This window comes from Palaemon carinicauda, chromosome 38 (genome assembly GCF_036898095.1).
Source record: "Palaemon carinicauda isolate YSFRI2023 chromosome 38, ASM3689809v2, whole genome shotgun sequence".
Lineage (NCBI taxonomy): Eukaryota > Metazoa > Arthropoda > Malacostraca > Decapoda > Palaemonidae > Palaemon > Palaemon carinicauda.
The window spans coordinates 8,170,965-8,189,555 of NC_090762.1; the positions used below are offsets into that span (position 1 = coordinate 8,170,965).

The window sequence follows — 18,591 nt, forward strand, 5'->3', positions numbered from 1 at the left end:
TCGCTATGGGGAGATACTATAATAGTTTTATGCTCTAAGAAATATGATTTAGTGTCACCGTACCAGGAATGAAGGCAGTTGGGAACCAAGCAGAGGGTTAGGACCTAGTCTAAGGGTGAACTAAGGATAAGGCAGTTTAAGGGGGGTAGCAGGGAGGCGTAGCACACATATCCCCTGGTATGTAAGTAAGTAAGTATATGGCTCCTAGCTTAGGTTAGGTGGGGCTCTTGCTTTTGCTTCCCCTTTAAAGTGTTCTTTTTCAGTAATAGCTTTTGCAATTTTACACCTATTCTGTCCTATCAAACTACTATGGCTCCACTGATAATTCAAATACTATAAATCAACCTACACATTCTTATCACAAATCCATTTCAAAAAATTCTTGTAGAGTCTAAGCATATATGTAATCCCACTGCTTACACATATAACTTCTAAAATTACAATATAAATCAATATACAGTGGAACCTCTACACACGAACGTATCTACATCCGAATTTTCCAACATCCGAAGTAAAATTCGAGCAATTTTTCAACACTACACCCAAATTTTATTTCGACACACGAAGTAAGCAATTTTCGTCGTACCGGTTGTATCCAAATTTTTCGACACGCGAAGTACAATTCGAACACGTTCCTACTCTACACCCGAATTTCTTTTTGACACCCGAAGTAAACAATACCCGTGCACGTAAATGGTACTCATAGCGCCGGATGTATTTCTTATTTCCGCCGATAGAAGGCAGCATTTCTACCTCGGAGGGACCCTCAATTAGCGTGGCTTGGGACATTCCTCTGTTCTCGTCGGCGTTGTGTGGTTGTGCCCTGTGCGTTCTGCTATTAACTGTGTTTTAATCGTGATTTTTTACGTTCGTCCTTTTACGATATTTTACGTAAATCATGGGTCCTAAAAGGCTTAGTTTTGCAAGTGGTAGTGGTAGTGGTGAGAAAAGGAATAAGGAAATGCTTTCTTTAGAATTAAAGCAAGGAAGTATTGAAAAGCATGAGCGTGGCGTCCGTGTGAGTGCACTTGCAACAGGTTCGGCGCAAATAAAAGAGGTGTTAGGAAAATATCAAGACGTGGTGAACTTCATCGACAAATACCATCCAAAGAAATTGCAGGTTTGTCATGTAGGCCTAGTTGCGCAGTTTGATGATGTTTCCCTAACTTATTTTCGAAACATTCTGAAAAGCTGTACCAAGCAACTTTCTATCGATAGCTTCTTTAAAAAAAACTACAAAGCGAACTCGTGATGAAGAGGATGGAAGTGGTTCAAAGAAAACGGCAAAGAGTGAAGAGAAAAAAATTCAATCAATTTTAAGAGGAGAGAGTGAAAGTGATTAAAATTAATCATCAAAAAGAAAAAAAGAAAATGTAAAAAAAAAATATAAAATATGAAAATAAAAAAAATAAATAAGCTAAGTTAGGTTAAAGTTCACTTAGTGTAAGTTAGAATAAGTTACGGTAGTGTACATTTATCGTAGTCAACCTCTCTACCTCCTCGCCGCCCGTTCGTTTCCTCTTTGCATAGCAAGACCAACAACACCTGTGCTGGACTTTATAAGGTAAAGTGACGCTAAAAACCCATTTCTTATTTATTATTTCTTGATCATTATTCTTTTTTACATGTCTATTATCTAATTTAGAGTGCATATTGTCATGTGTAATTATGTGTAGTAATTTATTAAGGAGTTATCATAGGTTTTTGGGCTCAACCACGGATTAATCCTATTTCAATGTATTCTTATGGGAAAATTCGTTTCTACATCCGAACATTTTCTACATCCGAAGCTGGTTGTGGAACGGATTAAATTCGTATGTAGAGGTACCACTGTATACTTATATGTAAGCTATTAGTCTACCCAAGTTTATCCCTGCCTACAGTAAAGACTACAGTATGGTAAAATTATAGAACGGTGCAATCAACAGCATGTAGAATATTAGGCTGCTACTTACTGTATTTTGAATCTATTTTTTCAATAATGATATCTGGCAGAAATCCAGAGTTTTTGAGTTACAGTGGTATGTCTGCCGTAAATAAAAGCCTGTTGGTTTGCGCTAAGTATCGCTCTCAATTTCGTTTGAATCACCTTAAAATATACAGTGTACCAGTCTACTTGTAAGATATTTACGTCAACTTTTTTAAACTTTGTCATTTCCGGTAGTCATCATAACAGAAAACAAGTCATTGTAATAAAAATAGGTACAGTACCGTAATCAAAACCCACTAATATTAGTAGCACACGATCAAAGCACTGCAGCTTTTGGTTACCAGGAGTTTTGGACGCATAGAAAACGTGATATTTCAATGATTTGTTCTATGAAGTTGTTCGAAGCCGTGTTCATCAAACTGTACTACAAGTACCTCCTTGCGTAATAGAGATTACTGTATTTACCTGTATGTTGGTATGCCAAATTAACACTATTTTATTGGATTTTGTTCTGCCGTAGCTACTTTGCTTGCAGATAAACATTACATCATTGTACCTACATCCTAGTAACCAGATCATGTATCCCTATATGCGTTATCCCCGAGGACTGGTATTTTTCCGTAATTTTATTAATCTAATTTATCACTTATTTTCAATTGGTTCTTGCTTTGCCATATCTCGGTTTACTCGCGATTTCACATTATCTCATTGTTCCCATGTTCTGGTAAGTGAAACATGTTTTGCTACACACATTAGCTCCATGGCTAGTGTTTCGGCATTACATTTTCATCTATTATACAAACTTAACAATGGGGTTAGTTGTAACTTTGCCTTCCAGCTTCTGTTTGAACATGAACTTGCATTCTATTTCCCATTACCAAACTATATATCTAACACACATTTCTACCCTAACCTTTCATTATTAACATGATGAATAAAATTAGAGGTGGGGAAAATATATGATACTTCAATTCCTAGCCAAATACATGAACCATATATTTTTCTACTCATTGCCTTGTGTTTTATGAGTTTCTGACAATGATTATTGGAGCAAACCACCCGTTCACAAGTTTCTGGAAGCCCTTGTATAAAGACAATTAGCCTATGGGGGACACCAGCGGAAAACCAGGTTTTTTGCGTGGAGGAATGCTAAAAACGAGTGATTTGAGGCAATAATAATGGTCAGAAATAGAAAATAAACACAAAATATCCTGTTGGGAAAATATATAGTTCATGTAAGGGGCTGAAAATTAAAGTATCACAATTCTCTATGATTCACTTCACATCCTTCTTAAGGTTTTTGCTCCGCCATGGCTTGCTTCGCTCGTAAATAAACAATTTCACTGCACCTATGTTCTGGCAAGTGGCATATGGATATGCTGGGCACGCAAGCCCAATGGGTTTCTATTTAGGGATATTTTTTACTTTCGCATTAGCAACAATAGTTATACACTGTTCGGAGAATATTTTCACTATAATCAATTGCTGACAGAGATTAAATTATTGCACAGTAAAATGAATTTCGATTTAGATTTTACTTCCTTCTTTGGAACATATTTGTGATGATAGTGAAGTTGAAAATGAAGGGGCGAGTGGAAAAAAATGGCTGTTGTAGAACAACATCTTGAGGTAAATGCAGTTCATTTAGACAAGATAAGCTATGGATACTGTAGTGTAAGAAGGGGGCTTAGCCCTCCAGTTACACAAGTAGGTAAGGATACGGAACCTTAAGTTATGTGGTGTTCAGGGGTCTGTTTACTTTTTAAAATATAGTTTGCATTCTAACCCCAACGAACTATAATGGCTAATACTACACAATTCTAAATTAAAGAAAGTATATCATCCTGGCTAGCCTAGATTTAATATCAAAGTCTCATGAGTGAATATCAGTAACTTAACCCAATCTAGTAAAGTAAGCAAAGCATTTTGGTAAAATTATAGTTACAAACGGGACATTTCGAGAAACCATAAGAGATAGATCTGAAAACAAATTTTAAACTTGTAAAAATGAGAAATATACACGTAGGCATTACATCAATGAACCGAACCGAACCTAATCTAAACTAACTTGACCTAACAGAAATGATGAAAAAATATTAAGACAAAATTAATTAAAGAATAAATATTATTTTATGGGAATACATTGAAATGTTGTAATAAGGGAGAAAACGTTTGAAAGGGGCCTGGAAACTATTTTAAACTTTTGAAAATGAGAAATATAAACCATTTCCCCCGTATGTTTTCCTAACCTAACCTAACCTTTCCCAATCTAACAAAAATGCAAAAAAAAATAGTAGGATAAAATGAAGGAAAGAATAAATATTATTTTATGGGAATACACTGAAATGTTGTAATTAGGAAGAAAACATTTGAAAGAGGTCTGGAAACAGTTTTAAAATTGTGAAAATCAGAAATATACACGTGGGTATTGCATCAACGAATACATAACAACGGTATTAAAAGGGTCAGTTCTAGTAGAATATTTGAATGCCATGGGTAACAAGCAGGAAGGCATATAAGAAAAAGAGTAATTCTATTGGTCAAAATAAAAGGGAGGGGGCATCATTTACGCACAATACTTCTACTGTAATCTGGTTAACATGCATGTACACACGAACTAACAGGAGCCAATACAACCGTTTCGTAGAATGTCAACAAACAAATGAAAAATATACCAGTAGTATGGGATATAGAAAATTTGTGCAGGTTTCAATGGATTTATTATGTGTCCATGAAAATAATGTATAGAGAAGAAAAGGTTTGTTTAAGCATTATTTACCATTTTTCCAGTATGTTTTCCCTACTCAAAAACCCCGGGTTCACACTGGGCGTTCTCCATTATCAGCAGATATATATCATGTATATATATATATATATATATATATATATATATATATATATATATATATATATATATATATATATATATATATATATGTACACATACATATTTCAAAAAAATTTTATTTGCTGCGAAAATAAGTGTCATTCTCGAAGAAAACTGGCATTTTTCTATAGGAAACACCCGTTTTATGGTAGAAAAATTGTCCCATCCGTAATTATAATAAAACCAAGTATATCATCCTGGCTAGCCTAGATTTAATATCAAAGTTTCATAAATGAATATTAGTAACTAAACCAATCTAGTATAGTAAGCAACGCATTTCCTTAGTATTCAGTGCATTTGTTATACAGTACACAATTTGTTAAACCCAGTTAAAAAACAGCAAAAAAATAACGTCAAATCTTACCTTACAATGTCTTGTGCTTCGTATATTTGTCTTTTTGGGAATTTCATGAACTTGGGTATCTTCACAATAAACTTTTGGTATTGGTTTATGAACGTTCATGACTTCTTTGGAAACTTGCGACCTAAAACTTAAGGCCATATCATATTGGTGAGATGAGATATGACATTCGCTACATTGTAGTTCGCACTGGCCAAGGATAGAAGTTTGCATAGGCCTGTGTTTTGGATGCTATTACCAGTCACTGCATTCTCAACACTATTACATAACTTAAGCTTAAATAACATTTTTCCGGGTGTATGTATGATAGCGGCCACCTGCATGTATTATTATGTTCAACTTAAAATACGGCAGTGTAATGGGGTCGCAGGGGGCGTTATTCCCCCGTTAGGTAAGAAGGTAAGGGCACGGCTTGTAGGTTAGGTTAGCGGGGAAAGTTTAGGTTAGTTGATGTCCATTTTTAATAAACACGTGAGGAACTGGCCGCTGATATACAAAGGCTCCAATTGTTCTATGCACTAAATAAATATTCACAGTAAAACACTCTCAACTTAGATTACCAAGACTGCACAATAAACTCCGACTATTCATCCGAAACATTGGAGATATTAAGGCTTTCAAGAGGAAACTGAAGACTTGTCTTGGTGTTTCGATAATGTGGATTTGACAATACTCTTGTCGTGAGAAAAGCTGAAGGCCTTGGAATGCACATGATAAAATGACTGTGAAGCAGAAAAGTAGCCCTTAAAATAAAAGTTTCAACTCGTTGTTATCAAAACCATATTCATGATACTCATGAAACTCGCGGTGCCTGGGTGCCATAAGCCACAAAATGTAAACATAGTAAAAAAACCGTGTATTAAGTATTCTTTGTTTCTTATTTCATCGTGTATATGGAAATATGGAAGTACAGAAAATGTTTAAGATATTTTAGGAAATATATTCAATTTATGTTCAATTCAGAACGACCAATTTTTTTTTCTGGCTTTCGATTATTACAAAGATTATAGTTTTTCAGTTGTTCTGAACTTCTGATTTGTTTACATAGCTGTAGTGTAGCATGTAAAATGGCGAGTGCAAGAACAGTATTGTCTTTACTGCTTGAATCAGAAGAGAAATTCAGCATCATTCCTTGAAGTTAACTCAAGAGCCACACCTTGTTCGTTCCTACTAGTTTTAATGATTCAAGTAAGGCTGATGTGATCTAAGTGACCAAGGGCTCATTAACGTGAAATGTGTCATTCGTGAAGTTGAAATTGTGTGAGAACAGTGAAACAATTAGTACGAGTGCATAATATTTTTGTTACATTTATACTGCACAATGTGGTTGAAAATATACCACACGGTAGCCAGAAATAGGTATTTGTTCAAGTCTGTACTGTTTGTTTTTAATACCGAAGATATGTGGTTCAATACGAAAGACACCTGACCCTAATTCATTATGGTTGTCCTTAGATATGAATGATGTCCACAAACATTAAATCGCCTATTCTACGTTTACAGTTTCCCCATTTGCATGAAGATCTTCACGTGCAACGGCCAAAGGTATAGTATAAGAGTTTATTTTAAAGTATGCAACGATATTTTTCTTTTAGGAGCTGCTGAAAGTAACAAACATTGATGACAATGTGTGTTAGTTGATACACTTTCGTTCACGGAAAATAGGGGTGAAAATTATAGCTTGCATATTTCGTTTTCCTACTGACATCAATATTAGTTATGCCAAATTACATAAGGACACGAGAATAGAATTAAAACATTTGAACTGTATAAGATAAACCAGAAGTGGTCTGAGACAAAAAAAAAAAGAAAGAAAAAAAGGACGTTGGGATGTTTATGCTCACTTGTTTTTTGTATTTCCGGGTTCTAGACATCTGTCACCTCCGATCAGTTTAAGGTTTTCAATAGTACCCCGTCGTTGCCAAATTTAAAATATTTTTCCTTGTTTCCTTTTCTCACGGCTATTTTTCTTGTTGGACCCCCTGGGCTTATAGCATCCTGCTTTCCCAACTAAGATTGTAGCTTAGCAAGTAATAATAATGATAATAATAATAGGCTATGTGTTGTAGGCCTATTTATGTCATTCTCGGACCTCGCACTGGCTTTAAATTTTGGTTAGGTTGGTTATCTAAACGAATGTTATTCGCAAATAGTGGATAAGTGGGTTAGGTATTTGATGGATAGTAGACGATAGTGGTTGCCCCCCCCCCAAAAAAAAAAAAGTCATTAAAACATGGACAACTTGTGAAAGGACGAAGCTTTGCCATGCAAGACCAAATAACCAATCAAAATAGGTTTGATTCGTTATGAGTATCATGTATCAGTATCTCTCTCTCTCTCTCTCTCTCTCTCTCTCTCTCTCTCTCTCTCTCTCTCTCTCTCTCTCTCTCTCTCGATGGATGAATGGAACGTTTGAACTTATTTGATCTATTGTACAAACTCGACGACTAAGGGGACCGTTAATAGAAACTTTCAAAATTTTTAATGGAATAACAAATGTAGATTACATCAATCTATTCACGCTTAGCACAAATCAGTCCTGAGGTAACGGATACGAACTGGAATTGAAAAGATATTGAGTAGTGTAATTTCTTTACATACAAAATAGCAAATACTTGGAATGGACTTCCAGCGGATGTAGTAATGTAAGTAAGCGAGTTCAAGAATAATTTAGACAAGATCACAAGAATTTTTTAATAGCAAAAGTAGTCTCAATGTGGCAGTTTCTTTACATTCAAAATATTAAATACACGGAACAGACTTCCAGCGGAAGAATTAAACAGTAGCACTGTAAACGAGTTCAACAAAGGACAAGATCATAAAAACTTTCAATGCCGCTCTACCCAAGAGCAAATGGAGTCTCCGCGGATGGGCTAAAAACTCTTTTAGACATCCCAAAACCGTGTAACTCCTTGTAACGCTCTCTGCTGATATGAAAAGCAGTAGGATTATATCTGCGAAGAATATTACCTCCCCGTATGCAGAGAAGCTTTACCAGCAGTCACGACCTTTCCTTTTTAGGCTGGCAGGCAGTCTTGGCAACAACTCATCGTCGATTATAACCACACGCATTTTCCTACCGTACCAGCAGTCTCCAGTCATGTTGACCGTGTAAATTCAGCAGTTTTATTTAATGTCAAATAATCCACGTCTGTCTGTGCTTGCTGGAGTTGGTGTAATTTGATCTTTTAAACCCATTTTGTTATTTTAAGAATTAGTTGTTGCTGTTGTTTTATTTTCTATCGATCGATCATCGAGTACATATTTTCTTGAATGACTTTTGTCAGAGTAACTGAAGTTTGTTTTGTCAGTAAAGAAAGACCCTTCATCCATGATTCTTATCCAAAATGCTTTTATTTACACGTTAATATGTGTATAATGATAATAATAGCAATAATAATAACAATAATTATGAAATTTATTAAAATAGTAATAAGCCCCTCTAGATATTAGGTCTATAACTCAATCTTTTCTTAGTTAATATACTGCATACTTTATTTCCTTACTCCCTACCTCTCTCTGCTTCCCTCTCTCATCGAGCATATATATATATATATATATATATATATATATATATATATATATATATATATATATATATATATATATATATGTGTGTGTGTGTGTGTGTGTGTGTGTGTGTGTGTGTGTGTATGTGTGTGTGTATGTGTTTGTTTGTGTACTAGCTATAGCACTTTGCGCTTATCGAAAGTAAAAAAAAATAAAATACCTACATTCCAGTGTTTTAATTTCATTATTCAAATTATATGTTATTCATATTAAACAAAGCTATCATGAATTACGATGCTAATTTTAGAACTGAAACAAAATGAAATTTAACGCTTATTGTATTCAGATGTGAAAATATAAATTCAAGAAAAACTTTAAGATTTATATGATAGGTATAACTTGATATCTAGCAGAGACTCTTTAGCTATGGTAAGCAGCTCTTCTAGGAGAAGGACACTCCAAAATCAAACCATTGTTCTCTAGTCTTGGGTAGTGCCATAACCTCTGTACCATGGTCTTCCACTGTCTTGAGTTAGAGTTCTCTTGCTTGAGGGTACACTCGGGCACACTACTGTATCTGATTTCTTTTCCTCTTGTTTTGTGACAGTTTTTGTAGTTTATATACGAAATATTTATTTTAATGTTGTTCCTGTTCTTGAAATGTTTTATTTTTCCTTTTTTTTCCTTTCCTCACTAGGCTATTTTCCCTGTTGGGGCCCATTGGCTTATAGCATCCTGCTTTTTCAACTAGGGCTGTAGCTTAGCAAGTAATAATAATAATAATAATAATAATAATAATAATAATAATAATAATAATTGGATTTTTTATCCTATTTAGCCTATACCAATAATGTTAAATCTAAATACAAACATACGTTATTAAGGAAGACATTCTTGGCTCATTAAAGAGGTTTTTTCATTATATTTTGCATAAATTATAAGGTTTTTAAAGGTCAATATGATATCTTTAGCACACGCGTGTCAACAACATAGGCCTACACTACCTAGTTATGATATAGGTATATTGAAGTATTACGAGGTGAATTTGCTGTGTAAGAGAACTATAATTTTTATATCTTTTAAAGCTTTTGATGAATCTTCTATATATATATATATATATATATATATATATATATATATATATATGTGTGTATATATATATATATTATATATATATATATATATATATATATATATATATATATATATATATATATATATATATATTGCATTGTTGTTGATTGTTCCTATGTTCTCTTTATTTATATCTATGCTCTATTGTCAAATCTTATTAGTTAAATTGTGCATCTTTACGCAAATCATCCATTGTTTTACAATATATTTTTCAAAAGTTTAATTGGAAGAGGCGTTATTTCGAACATGCTCGATTTCATGATAGAAAAAGGCGTTTTGTAAATATTCAGTAAAAAATACGTTTAGTAATAATAAGCTGAATATTTTTTTGCTTTCAAAAAAAAAAATTAAACTGACATTCAGTCATTACCTTGAGTTGTCGAATGGAGTTTATTTCTTGAGTATTTTAACCATAAGGTCATGTGAATCCTATCATTATTATTTGCATTTAGCGTACCTATGTCCATTTTGATGATTTGAGTTAGCTATAAATTAAATCTTATATATAATTTAAATAGTTGATAGAAAAAAAGTCAAAGAAATAAATCTTAATTTAGGAAACGTCAAGACCAAAACAAAAAGTAATGAAGATACAACGCCGTATTTTGTGGCAGCCTTGTCGTGGTAAAAGCTGTTAAAAGCTTTTCGCTCCGGGAGGTCTCTGGCAACCCTCAGTTTAGACGACGTAGCTTAATCTCGTTCCGTCGATTCGAATCCCGAACCACGCGACAAGGAATGGATTCTAATGCGTCTGGAAAACCTGGTTTTGTTTGGTTTTCGTCTCCAGTGCTGTACAATATGCAGGCGTGTGTGTCCTGCATTTAGGTAACTCTGTAAAGGCCGTCAGTAGAGATTTAGCGATGTGGGGATGTTGGTCTTTGCAAGGTTGCATGCGGGGCTTCCAGTTGTTGGTGTAACAATTTGATCAGCTTTTGTAATGCCCCCTATATGGTGAAGAGATAGTGTCTAGCTATATATATATATATATATATATATATATATATATATATATATATATATATTCAGTGTATGTTTTTTTTCGGTCATATTCAGCTTTCCCCGTTCCTCGGGCAAAGGCGAGTCATACCCTGGTGAGAATGGGGTGCGTGTGGTGTGGTTTTGTGCATATCTAGCTAAATATCTATCCGTCATTTTCTACGGGTCGCGTACACTAGTTATATATATATATATATATATATATATATATATATATATATATATATATATATATATATATATATATATATATATACATACATATATATACATATATATATATATATATATATATATATATATATATATATATATATATATATATATATATATATATATATATATAATCATACACATGTATATTGTGATTTTGTGCTCTGAATTGAAAATTACTTAATATGCATGATTTCCGGTAAATATGTAGGTTATATGGTTGTTTGGTGTGATAAAATCTAACATAATTTATCCACATTATGTATGTATATTAATCGCATTTAACGCGGGCAATATATATATATATATATATATATATATATATATATATATATATATATATGTGTGTGTGTGTGTGTGTGTGTGTGTGTGTGTGTATTTGTATATATACATATACATATATCTGTGTGTATGTTGTTAGGTAAAAACCGCCTTATGGAAAATAATTCATTAGGATAATGTGCGTTTTATGCAATCTCTGGCGATCAAATGCCGGAAATTTGGCAACTGAAGGAAATGTCCCTTTGCATGATGTAGCTTTTATGAAGAGGAAACGCGGAACCCCTATGCAATAATTCCCCTTTGGTTCTTTCTGTAAAAAAAAAAAAAAAAAAAAAAAAAAAAAAAAAAAAAAAAAAAAAAAAAAAAAACGAAGCAAAATTGAACACCTGAATCATGACCATTATCGTAATGAATTGGGTGACCTGGATCAATGAGGTCATTGAAATGAATTAGAGATAAAATCAAGTTCATATATTCTGAAAGTTACGTTACAAAGAGGCCAATTGCCCGTCCCATTGTGCAATATATGAACTGAGTAGGAAGTAAAATCGATTGTTGATATATATATATATATATATATATATATATATATATATATATATATATATATATATACATATATATATATATATATATATATATATATATATATATATATATACATATATGCTGTTTATACAGAAGCTATTATCTTTGAGTTGATTCCCCCTTGGGTCTGAGTTGATTCCCCCTTGGGTCTCTGATCCCGAGGTAGTGAGAATTCGGTTATTAGGAATATAATATATGGCTTATATGAATATGATAAACGTCTAAATGTGTAAAATTATCATTCATGTGTGTGTGTGTGTACACACACGTGCAGTAATCCTGTTATGCAGTGCTTCTGCATTCTGCCATGCAACGGAATCAAGCACGAAAGCCAGAGGTTAGTGCATAGGTGTTCATTGGCTTCTCATGCAAACTTTTGAGTTATCCAATAATCCCTTTCTTTACTTTCATAAATTCCCCTTCATGCACTCTAATCAATATTACTCCTACCCGCCCCCCTTCCTCGCGTTTCCTTCCACTTTTGGTGAACTATAATGCTTGTAATGTAGATTTACATGTGCTTGTGTGATTGTCCCTGTAGACGTGATTAACTTATATTTCTTCTTGCCTTCACTGTTGGCGTTTTAAAACTTGAAATGTTAGTGCTTTCTACATGTAATGAAATTTATTTTTAGCCCTGAAATTTATTTTTAGGCCGATTTTCTTCTTAGCATTAAATGTACAAATGGTGTGTAGGTCCCCTTGATTTTTTATTAGGTAGATATTACATATTTAGATAGATACGTGGTCGTGCATACACATAGATTCAACCCTTCCTACCCCTCCCCGTTTCGTAGCTATAACCTCTTCCACCAGGGTATGTCTATTCCCTCTCCCCCTACCGAGGGACGGGGCGTGATATGTAGTTATACTTGCTCTTTATTACATAGGACAGATTTTTATTACTGTTGCTGTTTTAACCTTATTGATGCAGTGATTTTAACCCAACTGTTCATGTATTTTGTATTTGTGTATTGTCTCCGTCTAAGAATAACTTCACTACTACTACTACTACTACTACTACTTTTACTACTACTACTAATACTACTACTACGTCTAACTGGTTTTTTATTGTGTGTGTGTGTTTCGAACTACGTCTCTCTCATTTCTACAGCGGTTGAAAAGTCACCCTGAGCTCCTAGTCAACCCACATTTGGGTATGAAATAATAACCCTTTTTAGGTTACTTTTTTCCATACCCCTATATACTTACACAAGAACACCCATAGTTAAACTGGCCTGCCTCAGCTTTAATTTCTCCTTAGCCCTAAAAAGAAAAAAAAATGGACAGTGAAAGATCAGTCTACCCCGATCAGATAACAAAATTAATGGTGATGCTAATCTGTAATGATATAATTTCGACCATAAATGAGGTAAAGGTATTGAAGAAATGGTTACGGAGGGAACCATCCCAATTTTACCCTGAAGCAAGCCTGATGTTCCCCCTGATCCCTCCCCCTTCATACTCCCTCTCCTACTCCTAGTCCTTCCCCCTTCCGCCTTGTAATGGCTGTTCCCCCGAAGCTTGTTCTCATACAGCACCCACTAATGAGGGTCGCCGTGGGTGGCCGCTATCGTGAATGGTGGGCGGAGGATATTCATTCATATGGGTAATCGTTTTCACCATTGATTGAGTTATGTGTTACCATTTGGGTATTCACGAGGTCGATTTAAAGGTAAATTGCCGTCTTTCATCTAAAGAACAAAGGCTAGATACGAAAGCGTCGCATGGGTAATCCTTCATTTCGGTCTTAATTTAGGGAGGTCCCTTTCTGAGGACCCCGTCATCTTGGTCGAAAGCTATTACTTATTATGCGTGAAGTAGGTTTAGCGTAAATCATCATACTTCACGCCAGCAGAAAAGTGCATCAAAAGTTTCTCAAAATTTTTCTTTTAAAACTATCTTGAATGTTTACATTGGAAGTGACTTACAAATGTTAAATGATATTCCTGGTACATTTTTAGGGAGTAATTTCTAATATCTTTATAGGAAAGGAATCCGTTAGATTTATTTTGAGCTTCATAAAACTTCTCAGCTTGGGAGTTCCTTCGTAAAACTTGGTACATGTGTAAAACATAATACGTTCTTCACTCGAACATGGATCATAAATCTCTCTAAAATCTACTCTCATATACGTTCTTGAAACTTCCTAGCTTAACTTCATAATACTTTCTAAATTAGCCAATCATCCGCGAAAGTTTCTTGATTAAGTTGATAAAAATTTCTTATGATATTCATCATAAAACTTTCTAGGTTGGGAGTAAGCCATAAAATAATCTGTATTGGGGAATCCCTCAAAGAAAATAATACCCTTCTTGGCTCTCGCCGGCATCATCAAACGCATCTCATTTATAATGGGGAGGAACGATTGGGATGTAGTAACCCATCGGTTTATCTCCTAAATCATCTCTCGTTAAGGCTTAATCAGAAGGTAAGCGCGCGCGCGTGTGTGTATGTCCCTGATCGGTATTTATCATACAACGTGATTGGAAGACTGCTAGAACTAACATTGGTTCTAATGATATATGACAGTTATATGCGTTTCTTAATTGGCGAAGGATCTTAGTCACATTCTTAAATATGTTCCGTACGCTTTTCGTACGTATTTTAGTTTCTTTCGTATCTTTCCTTATATTTTGATAATTTTTACGTGATTTTAGAGATTATGTGTATATATATGCAAACATATATACATGCATATATATATATATATATATATATATATATATATATATATATATATATATATATATATGTGTGTGTGTGTGTGTGTGTGTGTGTGTGTGTTTGTTTGTTTGTGTGTTTATGTAAAAGTATATATCAACTTTATTCGTTTTTAACATGCTATATTTTATGTTTAAAACTTAAATTTTGCTCCTTTCGCTGTAAAATAATTTATTGCATTTTAGTGTCTTTATTGGCAATTTGTTTCTCTCATTTCAAATGCCATATTATTATGTATATATTTTAGTAATTGTTTATTTCAATGTAATGGCATGTCAGCAAATTATGCTTATTTCACGCATGTGCAAACGTGTCAAGTTATGTTACTTTTATGATTTAACAGAAGTAGAATGGGAATTGAATACTTGCTGAGAAGAGATTACAAATTTTACCAAATTGCCCTTTTTTCAAATAGATATCGGGTTTCCTAATACTTTCTCTCTCTCTCTCTCTCTCTCTCTCTCTCTCTCTCTCTCTCTCTCTCTCTCTCTCTCTCTCTCTCTCTCTCAATCAAGAAATTATATATCGTATCCGAAGTTAGATTATTGTCATTTATTATTTATTTCATCCTGCACTTTTTTAAAAGTCAAATAAGTTTACTTTTTATTTAAGATCTTAGATTTTACTGTGGTCACATGGCTAAACTCTTTTTTTTAAGTCATCATGATTGGTGTGTAATAAATCTAGGAAGAAACATATTTTGCTCTCATGGTAATTTCAGCCCTCATTTCTAGTTTATTATTATTATTATTATTATTATTATTATTATGATTATTATTATTATTGTTGTTGTTGTTGTTGTTGTTGTTGTTGTTGTTGTTGTTATTATTATTAGTGGTAGTATATATAAGCATAATGTGAAGATAAATTTGAAAAAAAAAATGACTTCAAAATCCAGGAACACAGCAAATAGTTGCAATATAGTGTGGCGCCTTGAATTTATGTGGGTTTGACGAAGTCCTGATGAGACTTATTTGGTCATATTAGGTGTTTATTATGGGAGGTTTATGCAGGGGGATTTATAGTTTATTCGACATCTGAATTACTAATGACCAGTAATTGTAAAGAGAGAGAGAGAGAGAGAGAGAGAGAGAGAGAGAGAGAGAGAGAGAGAGAGAGAGAGAGAGAGAGAGAGAGAGAGAGGGCGCCAGAAGAGTAGTCTATAAGGGAAAGACTGTAAGTCCCACGACCTTTTCTTGACACCAGCAAATCTGTTACTGATTAAGGGCCTGGTGAACTTGTGGGCGTTAATCTTGTTAGATTATATATACTTTATATATATATATATATATATATATACATGAGTGATAATTTTACACATTTAGACGTGTTTATCATATTCATATAAGCCATGTATTATATTCCTAATAACCGAATTCTCACTACCTCGGGATCAGACCCAAGGGGGAATCAACTCAAAGATAATAGCTTCTGTATATACACTATATATGTATATATGTATATGTATATATATATATATATATATATATTGCGTATTAGTGAATGTGGGGTAGGGTGCTAAAAATTAAAGAGATAGGACAGGGATACAAAAAAAAAAACAATTAAAATATTAACCAGAGGTACAAGTTTAGTAAAAAAAAAACCAACGATATTTATATTGAATTCAAATACACAAAAGAATAATTTAGTTTCCCTAAAATGTAAATCTGGACTCTGCTAAGCCTTTGTTACCCTTTCCGTTACCTTGTCAAGGGAAACAATTATTATGCGGAGTTCGTGAACCCGATGCAGTGCAATACTGAACCGCCATGTGCTGCAGGGCGGTTTACCTTTTGAAGCGGTGGAAATGCTTGTCCGTTTCCGTCAACCTGTCAAGGGTTAGAAAGGGCCACGGGTCGCCCTCAGGGGTCTCTCTCTCTCGTCAATTGTTGACTGGAGTTCTAATCAATACTATAGCAAGCTGTCTAGTTCATTCCCGCAACAAGGTGAAGCGAATAACAGTCCCGACGATGACTAGACCTGCTGTTTTGTTGTGACGCTACTTGGATAAGCTGATATTAGCAAGTATGTGTGAATACTGAATATAGGGAACGGACAACTCTCTCTCTCTCTCTCTCTCTCTCTCTCTCTCTCTCTCTCTCTCTCTGTACTATTTCGTCACTTCCGTGTACTGTAGCGCCTGTCAGACCACCTATTCCCACATTTGCTGCGCGTTAACTGGTAACATCCATAGATTAGGCAGTTCAGTTAAACTGCTTTTTATTTCTTCTGTCGCCAAGATTTGGGTTTCTCTTCCTGCTTCTGTTTTTCTTGATTTACAGTGGTCAGACCTCACTTTGTTTTCCCTTTCTTGTTTGCTTCGAGCCTGAGCGTGAAATGGGCATTAGCTAGTCCGTAGGGATTTAACAACCTACCACCCTATTTTGGAAGTTACGCAGCTGACTTTAATCTTTGGCTTTTGTTTCATGTTTGCGGGTCGCTTTTAGCCTTATATCCAACAGTCGACTTAGCTTTAAATGGGTTCCAAAATTTGTCAGGGTGGATGGAAAACAAATCCAACCGTATAGATTCGCTTAGAAACCTGAACGCTTTCATCATGTACCATCCCTTCCAAGGGGAAGACGACACACACACACACACACACACACACATATATATATATATATATGTATATATATATATATATATATATATATATATATATATGTGTGTGTGTGTGTGTCTGTGTATATACACACATATATATATATATATATATATGTGTGTGTGTGTGTGTGTGTGTTAGTGTTTGTGAGAGAGAGAGAGAGAGAGAGAGAGAGAGAGATCCGGTGACTTGACAAACGAAGAAGCCTTGATAGCCTAATCAGATAAGGAACAGGGAAAGATCGTTTGATAGCGGTGGTGCTGTGACCGCGTATCGGTGGTATTGTATGTAGGCTATGTGCATGCATATCTTTTTATGATGGTTCGTACCTGGCTTACACATTTATCAGTACCCCCGTCCGGAAATACTGTCCGGACAATGTGTACGTGTGTGTGTGTGTGTACTGATTTTTAGGGTGAAGTTGTGAAAATGTTACTTTCTTTAAGAATAGGCCATGCATTTATACCATGGATTTTTTTATTTTTATTTTTCCTATCATCTGAGAAATAATTTTCCTTAGACGAACCAACGATGCTTAGCTGCTATTTTAGAATACATTGAAGAATGGTGTTAATCTTTAATGTTTACGATCGTATTAAAGAATAGCAAATATTGTAGGGGTGACTCAAATGAATACAAGACAAACAAGACAATAGTTACTACTACATCCCCCAGTGTACAAGAGAATAACAATAGCTAATTAAAATGCAAAGTAAATGAGGTTTTAAAATTCTTCTGGAAAATTTACTTAGGCCAAAGGTAAGGAAGGGCAAGGAAACCAGAAACTCTCGGTTGTGAGGTGAGAGGGACGTAGGGAGGGAGGGTTAGTCCCCTCCAAGGTCCCCTCAGAGGTGAAGGAGGAGGGCGCGGTGCAGGTGACTCTGAGGCAAGTATCAGGTAGCAGGTTCCCACGGGCGGCCATGGGTGACGACGGGTCGGGGTGAGGGATGGCGCCGGCGGGAAGAGAGAAGGCTCACACAACACATAGCCTGACAGGATTCTATCCTCGCACTGCCTATGCCCTATGGCCACTTGAGAGACGTCTTCTTCCTCCTTTCCATTTTACCTGTGATTTACACCAGGTACATGTCGGCGGGTGGGTGCCCGACCGGCAAATTACTTTTGTTTACGATGGTTTATTGTGGTAGATTTATGCCGTATTGTCTTTTGTTTTCAGTGGGATGAATAGATTGTGGGGTCAGTAGGTTTATAATGGTAAATTGAGTTGACGTTTCCTGTTATTTAAGTATTAATGATTTATTCCAAAGTTTTGAGCTATTTGATACAATCGATTAAGAAATCTCGTGTGGTATTACAGGATATAGAAGTTTAAGGATAATTTGGTTTGATATTTTTCATTA

General features: G+C 34.7%; 1 protein-coding gene across 1 annotated transcript in view; it reads left to right on the forward strand.

Annotated features, from left to right (window-relative positions):
- The first annotated feature begins 6,340 nt into the window (after positions 1–6,340).
- Vang (Strabismus domain-containing protein Vang) overlaps positions 6,341–18,591 on the forward strand; it is a 171,292-nt gene continuing 159,041 nt past the window's right edge. Inside the window, exon 1 of the mRNA XM_068361874.1 lies at positions 6,341–6,723. The gene's annotated coding sequence lies outside the window, so the exon portion shown is untranslated. The remainder of the gene's footprint in view (positions 6,724–18,591) is intronic.